General features: G+C 44.8%; 2 pseudogenes; both read left to right on the top strand.

Annotated features, from left to right (window-relative positions):
- The first annotated feature begins 1,119 nt into the window (after nt 1-1,119).
- On the top strand, nt 1,120-5,634 carry LOC129006190 (zinc finger protein 532-like; annotated as a pseudogene).
- A 2,256-nt stretch (nt 5,635-7,890) lies between these two features.
- Nucleotides 7,891-8,683, top strand: LOC129045043 (E3 ubiquitin-protein ligase RBBP6-like; annotated as a pseudogene).
- Nucleotides 8,684-8,929: the final 246 nt, after the last annotated feature.

The raw sequence follows: 8,929 nt of genomic DNA, 5'->3' as shown, positions 1-8,929 counted from the left end.
AAGAAAACACCAACACAGATCACTTCACTGATGAAGTTTATAAAATATTTAAGGAGAAAATAACACCAATATCACACTAACACTTTCAAAAAAGAGATGGAGAGAATATTTCCCATATCATTTTATGATGCCAGTATTATCCTGATAAGAAAAACAAAGTCATTATAAGAAAACTACAGACTAATAGTATTTCTTATTAATATAAATCCTTAACAAAATATTAGCAAATCAAATATAGTAATATAGAAAAAGGATAATACATGTGACTTGGGGGAGGGGGCGGCGCTTATCCCAGAATGCAGAGTTGGTCTAATATTTGAAAAATTAGTGTAATTCGTGACATTAATAGGATAAAAGAGAAAAATCATAATCTTGAGAGGTGAAAAAACTTAACAGAAATAGGTGTTTATGACATTAAAAAAACACAAACAAAAAAACAAACAAACAAAAAACTCTCACCAGGCGCCTGTGGCTCACCTGTAATCCCAGCACTTTGGGAGGCCAAGGTGGGAGGATCACTTGAGCTCAGGAGTTCGAGACCAGCCTGGGTAACATAGTGAAACCCCATCTCTACAGAAAATACGAAAATTAGCTGGATGTGGTGGCACATGCCTATAGTCCCAGCTACTTGGAAGGCTGAGGTGGGAGGATCACTTGAAACCAGGAGGTGGAGGTTGCAGTGAGCCAAGATTGCACCACTGCACTCCAGCCTGGGCGACAGAGGGAAACCCTATGCAAAACAACAACAACGACAACAAAAACTCTCATTAAAGTATTAGAAAACTTGGATTTTTCAACCTAATAATGGATATCTATTAAAAACAACAACAGGCCGCCGCCGCGCGGTGCCCGGGGAGGCGCGGGGCCCGGGCCGGGCGCTCGGCGAGGCCCGGCGGCGGCGAGGCCTCTCCTCCGCACACGCACACACAGACCCCGGCAGCGGGAACGCAGATGACACGCCTGTAACATGGAAGCAGCCGCCGCCGCCACCGCTCTGACGACAGCGGCAGCAGTCACAGCAGCAGCCGCCGGCCGCACGGCGCTGAACAAAGGTCATCCGGGCTGCGGCCCAGACGCCAGGGCTTGACCGCCGCGAAGGCCAACCCCGGGAAGAGGGTATGTTCTGTTTTGTGCTTTTTCTTTTAGAAGCTACTAAAAGGTGTTGGAGATGCTTCTGACTATTATGAAGGCCAAAAGGCCTGTTGACTGGGGCTGCTTTTAACCCTTTCCTATTTGCTGAGAATGCAGCCATGTGACAGTAACTGAACACTGGTCTAAAGCCATTCCAAAAGGTCAAGGTTCACAAGAACATCTGCTCAAATTCATGACCATGGGGGATATGAAGACCCCAGACTTTGATGACCTCCTGGCAGCATTTGACATCCCAGATATGGTCGATCTTACAGCAGCTATTGAGTCTGGACATGATGACCACCAAAGCCACATGAAGCAGAATGCTCACGGAGAAGACGACTCCCTGTCAAGAATGTTCACAACATCCACTCCTCCGAGGGCAGGGAGAAAGACGGCCACAATCCCACTGGCAATGGCTTACATAATGGGTTTCTCACAGCGTCCTCCCTTGACAGTTACAGTAAAGATGGAGCGAAGTCCTTGAAAGGAGACGTGCCTGCCTCTGAGGTGACTTCGAAAGACTCGACGTTCAGCCAGTTTAGTCCGATCTCTAGTGCTGAAGAGTGTGGTGACGACGAGAAGATCAAGGTGGATGACCCCCTGACAAGGAGGACGTGCAATCAAGCTTCAGGTCGAATGTGTTGACAGGGTCGGCTCCCCAGCAGGACTATAAGCTGAAGGCATTTGGAGGGGGAAAACTCCAGCAAAACTGGACTCTCTACGTCAGGCAATATGGAGAAAAACAAAGTTGTTAAGAGAGAAGCAGAAGCCAATTCTATAAACCTGAGTGTTTATGAACCTTTTAAAGTCAGAAAAGCAGAGGATAAATTGAAGGAAAACTCTGACAAGGTGCTGGAAAACAGAGTCCTGGATGGGAAGCCGAGCTCCGAGAAGAATGACACCTGCCTTCCCGGCACTGCGCCATCAAAGACAAAGTCATCCTCCAAGCTCTCGTCCTGCAGCACTGCCATCGCGGCTCTCAGCGCTAAAAAGGGGGCTTCAGACTCCTGCAAAGAACCAGTGGCCAATTCGAGGGAATCCTCCCCGTTACCAAAAGAAGTAAATGACAGCCAGGCGCGGTGGCTCACGCCTGTAATCCCAGCACTTTGGGAGGCCAAGGCGGGCAGATCACGAGGTCAGAAGTTCGAGACCAGCCTGACCAACATGGTGAAACCCTGTCTCTACTAAAAATGCAAAAATTAGTTGGGCATGGAGGTGCGCTCCTGTAATGTCAGCTACTCGGGAGGCTGGGGCAGGAGAATTGCTTGAACCTGGGAGGCAGAGGTTGCAGTGAGCAGAGATCATGCCATTACACTCCAGCCTGGGCGACAGAGCAAGACTCTGTCTCAAAAAAAAAAAAAAAAAAGAAGAAGAAGAAGAAGTAAATGACAGTCTGAGAGCCACAGACAAGTCTCCTGAATCCCAGAATCTCATAGACGGGACCAAAAAAACCATCCCTAAAGCAACCGGATAATCCCAGAAGCATCTCAAGTGAGAACAGCAGCAAGAGTTCCCCATCCTCTCCCGCAGGGTCCACACCAGCAATCCTCAAAGTCCCCATAAAAACCGTTAAGATGTCTTCTGGGGAAATCAAGAGAACAGTGACCAGGGTATTGCCAGAAGTGGATCTTGACTCTGGGAAGAAATCTGAGCAGACGGCATCCGTGATGGCCTCTGTGACATTCCTTCTGTCATCTCCAGCATCAGCTGCCGTCCTTTCCTCTCCCCTCAGGGCGCCTCTCCCGTCCATGGTCATGACCAATGCAGTTTCACCTGCAGAGCTCACCCCTAAACAGGTCACAATCAAGCCTGTGGCTACTGCTTTCCTCCCAGTGTCTGCTGTGAAGACGGCAGGATCCCGAGTCATTAATTTGAAGCTCGCTAACAACACCACAGTGAAAGCCACAGTCATATCTGCTGCCTCTGTCCAGAGCACCAGCAGCGCCATCATTAAAGCTGCCAACGCCATCCAGCAGCAAACTGTCGTGGTGCCGGCACCTAGCCGGGCCAACACCAAACTCGTGCCAAAGACTGTGCACCTTGCCAACATTAACCTTTTGCCTCAGGGTGCCCAGGCCAACTCTGAACTCTGCCAAGTGCTAACCAAAACTCAGCAACAAATAAAGCAGGCAATAATCAATGCAGCAGCCTTGCAACCCCCCAAAAAGGTGTCTCAAGTCCAGGTGGCATCGTCCTTGCAGAGTTCTGTGGTGGAAGCTTTCAACAAGGTGCTGAGCAGTGTCAATCCAGTCCCTGTTTACATTCCAAACCTCAGTCCTCCCACCAATGCAGGGATCACGTTACCGACGCGTGGGTACAAATGCTTGGAGTGTGCGGACTCCTTTGTAGTTGAAAAAGAGTCTGACCCAGCACTACGACAGACAGAGCATGCGCATCGAAGTAACATGCAACCATGGTACAAAGAACCTCATTTTTTACAACAAATGCAGCCTCCTTTCCCATGCCCGTGGGCATAAGGAGAAAGGGGTGGTAATGCAATGCTCCCACTTAATTTTAAAGCCAGTCCCAGCAGGTCAAATGATAGTTTCTCCGTCAAGCAATACTTCCACTTCAACTTCCACTCTTCAGAGCCCTGTGGGAGCCGGCACACACACTGTCACAAAAATTCAGTCTGGCATAACCGGGACAGTCATATCGGCTCCTTTAGCATTCCCATCACCCCAGCCATGACCCTAGATGAAGACCCCTCCAATCTGTGTAGACATAGTCTAAAATGTTTGGAGTGTAATGAAGTCTTCAGTATGAGACATCACTGGCTACACATTTCCAGCAGGCTGCAGATACGAGTGGACAAAAGACTTGCACTATCTGCCAGATGCTGCTTCCTAACCAGTGCAGTTATGCATCACACCAGAGAATCCATCAGCACAAATCTCCCTACACCTGCCCTGAGTGCGGGGCCATCTGCAGGTCGGTGCACTTCCAGACCCACGTCACCAAGAACTGTCTGCACTACATGAGGAGAGTTGGTTTTTGATGTGTGCATTGCAATGTTGTGTACTCTGATGTGGCTGCTCTGAAGTCTCACATTCAAGGTTCTCACTGTGGAGTCTTCTACAAGTGTCCTATTTGTCCAATGGCGTGTAAGTCCGCCCCAAGCACACATTCCCACACCTACACACAGCATCCTGGCATCAAGATAGGAGAACCAAAAATAATATATAAGTGTTCCATGTGCAACACTGTGTTCACCCTGCAAACCTTGCTGTATCGCCACTTTGACCAACACATTGAAAACCAGAAGCTGTCTGTTTTCAGGTGTCCAGACTGTTATCTTTTATATGCACAGAAGCAACTTATGATGGACCATATCAAGTCTATGCATGGAACATTGAAAAGTATTGAAGGGCCTCCAAACTTGTGTATAAACTTGCCTTTGAGCATTAAGCCTGAAACTCAAAATTCAGCAAATCAGAACAAAGAGGACACCAAATCCATGAATGGGAAAGAGAAATTAGAAAAGAAATCTCCATCTCCTGTGAAAAAATCAATGGAAACCAAGAAAGTGGCCAGTCCTGGGTGGACGTGTTGGGAGTGTGACCGCCTGTTCATGCAGACAGATGTGTACATATCCCACGTGAGGAAGGAGCAAGGGAAGCAAATGAAGAAACACCCCTGCCACCAGTGTGACAAGCTCGTCCCACAGCCTGTGCCAGCACAACTGGATCAAGCACAAAGACATCAGGAAAGTGTACGCCTGCTCGCACTGCCCAGACTCCAGACGTACCTTTACCAAATGATTGATGCTAGAGAAGCACGTCCAGCTGATGCACAGCATCAAGGACCCTGACCTGAAAGAAATGACAGACACCACCAGTGAGGAGGAAACAGAAATAAAAGAAGACACCAAGTTCCCCAGTCCCAAGCGAAAGTTGGAAGAACCAGTTCTGGAGCTCAGGCCTCCCTGAGGAACAATCACTCAACCACTGAAAAAGCTGAAAATCAATGTTTTTAAGGTTCTTAAGTGTGCCATGTGTGGCTTCACCACCAAAAACCTGCTTCAGTTCCACGAACACATCCCTCAGCACAAATCGGATAGTTCTTCCTACCAGTGCCAGGAGTGTGGCCTCTGGTACACGTCTCACGTCTCTCTGTCCAGGCACCTCTTCATTGTATACAAGTTAAAGGAACCTCAGCCAGTGTCCAAGCAAAATGGGGCTGGGGAAGATAACCAACAAGAGAACAAACCCAGCCACGAGGATGAATCCCCCGATGGCGCCGTGTCAGACAAAAGTGCAAAGTGTGCGCGAAAACCTTTGAAACTGAAGCTGCCTTAAATACTCATATGTGGCTACATGGCATGGCCTTCATCAAATCCAAAAGGATGAGCTCAGCTGAGAAATAGCCACAGAAGGTCCATGAGGAAAATCCCTGTCCACATTGGAATAAAAAAGACATTTTTGTTACAAAAAGTTTGCAGTATAATAGAGTTAACAGTACTGTCTAGGCTGTTGCAATATGTTCTCTTTCAACGTACCTTCCTTCACCTCGTTGTAGATATCCTCGATAAGTAGTAAAACAGTATTTCAGTTTAAAAGAGTTTGTATATATTTAAATGAATAACTTTTTATACTCTTTGTTACACATTTGTATCAGTATTTAGTGGAAAACGATTTGAGTTGTTTTGGGTTAGAATTTTTCTTTTTGTACTGTTTCTTTAAAACAGAATTCTTAGTAACAGGGGCAGTTCCTGAATTCAAATAAACCATTTTGTATGTTTGGATTTTGAAGGGGTTAACTAATTATAGGTTAAAATAATGCCTTTTTTAGTGTTTTTAATTTTTAGAATACACTACATAAATTGTAAGTAATTGTGGGTCTCAAAAACCCTAGGAACTTTTAAGTGTCTTAGCACTTCCTCGATGTGCCTGCCCTGAAGGAGTGAGTTCACATTTGAGACAACTGCACTCCAGTGTGGGTGTGCCTTTGTCTTCAGGCCACGCCGAAGGGTGTTTAAAGCAGCCTTGCAGGTCGCTCCTTTCCCAGCCGTGGATAAAAACTGAAGCCAGGAATCTAATAAGGAATGCTGATTTCCTCAATTCCATTTTGAGGCATGGGGAAGGCTATTCTAAAGAAAAAAATGGGACTGGTTTTCTGGGCAGATCTGCAAGGCTGGCTTTAAAAGCACAAAGAGGGAAAGTAATGAAAGGGCTGGACTACTATAAAAGTTACAAATACGTAGTTAGACCAATAGATTTATATAGTCAGGTTTTTGTCATGTAATTTATTAACTATTACAGAAACACAACTAAGAATATCAAGTATTTCTCTGGCTCTTGACAGAAAAAAATCAGTTGACTTAACCCTTTGCTGTCAAAAGAGTTGGCATTGCCTGTTCTGGGTGCTACTGCCAAACGTTCTGATACTTAGAGTTGGGATGCACAACGTCAACCACTGACTTATCAATGCAGCCGCCTGTGTATTGCAATTGGCCGTTACCTTAAGCACGGAGCCACCCGGGTTTAGTTCAGCCATTTCAAGAAGTATATTTAACGTCGGTAGTTCTGCTTTATTAAAATGCAGCAGAGGTACTCTTCTGTCCCTTCCGTTTACAGTTCTCTGAGAGAGTTCTATTTTTTGGTTTTGTTTTGTGTTTTCTTTTTTTTTTTTTTTTTTGAGACGGAGTCTTGCTCTGTCGCCCAGGCTGGAGTGCAGTGGCGTGATCTTGGCTCACTGCAAGCTCTTCCTCCCAGGTTCATGCCGTTCTCCTGACTCAGCCTCCCAAGTAGCTGGGACTACAGGTGCCCGCCACCACGCCCAGATAAGTTTTTTTTTGGTATTTTTAGTAGAGACGGGGTTTCACCATGTTAGCCAGGATGGTCTCGATCTCCTGACCTCGTGATCTGCCCACCTCAGCCTCCCAAAGTGCTGGGATTACAGGTGTGAGCCACCATGCCCAGGCTTGTTTTGTGTTTTATTTTGCGTTTCATATCTTGTATTTATCCCTGAACATGTTTTGTACTTTTTTTTTTGGTTAAGAAAAGGAATTCTTTTGTGTATATATAGATACTTGCATGATCTACTGTAGTCAATGTTCGGTTCCTCGAAAGGTCTTGCTGCTGTCAGGTGTTATGCACTCCATCCATCATAACTGTGTGAAACACATTTCATATGTAAATAAACGTGGGACATTTGGCCCTTGTGCTTCTGTGAGAGAGTTATTGATGGTGAATCTCTGACATCTTTGTGAAATTTGGGAAGTGACTAATTGCAGGGGCAAGCTACAGGATGTTGCAGAATCCTTCCAACTCAGAAGAATGGCATGTTCGTTCTCATTAGTAATCAGCTATTTTGTCACTTTCTCATTGACTCCATCAGTACATCGGTACAATACGAGGGCGTGAATTTCAGCTTGAAATTCCATTGCTGTTACTTGTTATGTTTGTATTGCTCTAAGCTGTATTCAGAGCACTTTCATATGTTTCTGCATTTGAACCTTGCAATAAGCCTGTGTGGTAGGCCACATAGGTCCAAATAACCTAGTTTTACAGTTGAGGAAGCTGAGCTCAGATTCAGTTCTTTGCTGAAGCCCTCATAGCTGGTAAGTGGCTTTGCATATTAGAACCCAAATATTTTGCTCTCTAAATCTAATGCTTGCTCTATGTGGTTATGTACATATTGACAAATATTCATTTATTCAACAAATAAAAAGTATGTACAAAGCATGAAAAAAATAAAAAAATAAAAACAACAACAATAAACTATAGCTTCTGCATCTGAACGAAAACTAAGCTGATGGAGGAAAGAGAGTTTCTTAAAAATGGCAGAGGAGATTCCAAGAAAAAGTAATTCTAGTCACTCAAGAGACCAAAAGACCTCATGATCACAAAGCCACTTATGATACTAAACACTCAAGGTAAGAGGCAAAATTTGTAGATAAAAGTCTTTGTAAAGATCATGAGACACATATACTAGAAGCAAAGAACAACAAAGAGTCAAGTGGCAATAAGTTACTCGATATTCTTAATCCACCAGACATACAAATTGAGAAAGAGCAAATTACTGGGCAAGTTGAGAAGAATGCTACCAACCCTAAACCCCAGTTAAGTCACTCCTCTCCACTGTCCCCTGACTTAACTAGAGATACTGATGAAGCTGCTTTTGAGCCAGATTATAATGAAAGTGACGGTGGAAGTAATGTATCTGTAAAAGATGAGGAAACTTCAGGAAACACTTCTAAGGTCCTGAAAGATAACATAATGGAGAAAGCAAAAGAAAGCCTGGACACAGTTGGCCAGGTAGGCATAGGAGGAGTCAGAGTCCAAGCAGAAGTCAGAGCCCTTCTGGGAGGCAAACTTGAGGCCATAGCAGCAGGGCCACTTCCGCAGAAAGTTAGAGTAGCAGGAAGAATAAGAAAAAGTAGGAAAAGGAAAAGCACAAGAAACATTAAAAAAAAAAAACAACCATACATGCAGTTACTGCAGGGGAATTGGAAAAAAGCCAAAAAACACAGACATAAGAAAAGGAATCAAAGAAGAGCAAAAGAGAAAGAGAAAGATAACAAAAAGTGAAACCTGTCACCATGTAAAAGGACAGATTTTTTAAATGGACTTAATGGCTAAGTCATCTGTATTCAATTTTGTTACTATGTAAAGAGATTCAGGTCTTGTAAATAATGACATGGAAGACTGTGCTGCACTTAAAATATTGCTGTTTGATTATTGGATTTTTACATCAGAGGTTGATGCAGTTTGGATATTTGTCCCCACCCCAATCTCATGTTGAAATAAAATCCCCAGTGTTGGAAGTCAGGCCTGGTGGGAGGTGTCTGGGT

The sequence above is a fragment of the Pongo pygmaeus genome, chromosome 8 (assembly GCF_028885625.2).
Source record: "Pongo pygmaeus isolate AG05252 chromosome 8, NHGRI_mPonPyg2-v2.0_pri, whole genome shotgun sequence".
In the NCBI taxonomy this organism is placed as follows: domain Eukaryota; kingdom Metazoa; phylum Chordata; class Mammalia; order Primates; family Hominidae; genus Pongo; species Pongo pygmaeus.
The sequence above is the reverse complement of the archived record's forward strand: the minus strand, read 5'-3'. Positions and strand labels throughout refer to the sequence as shown.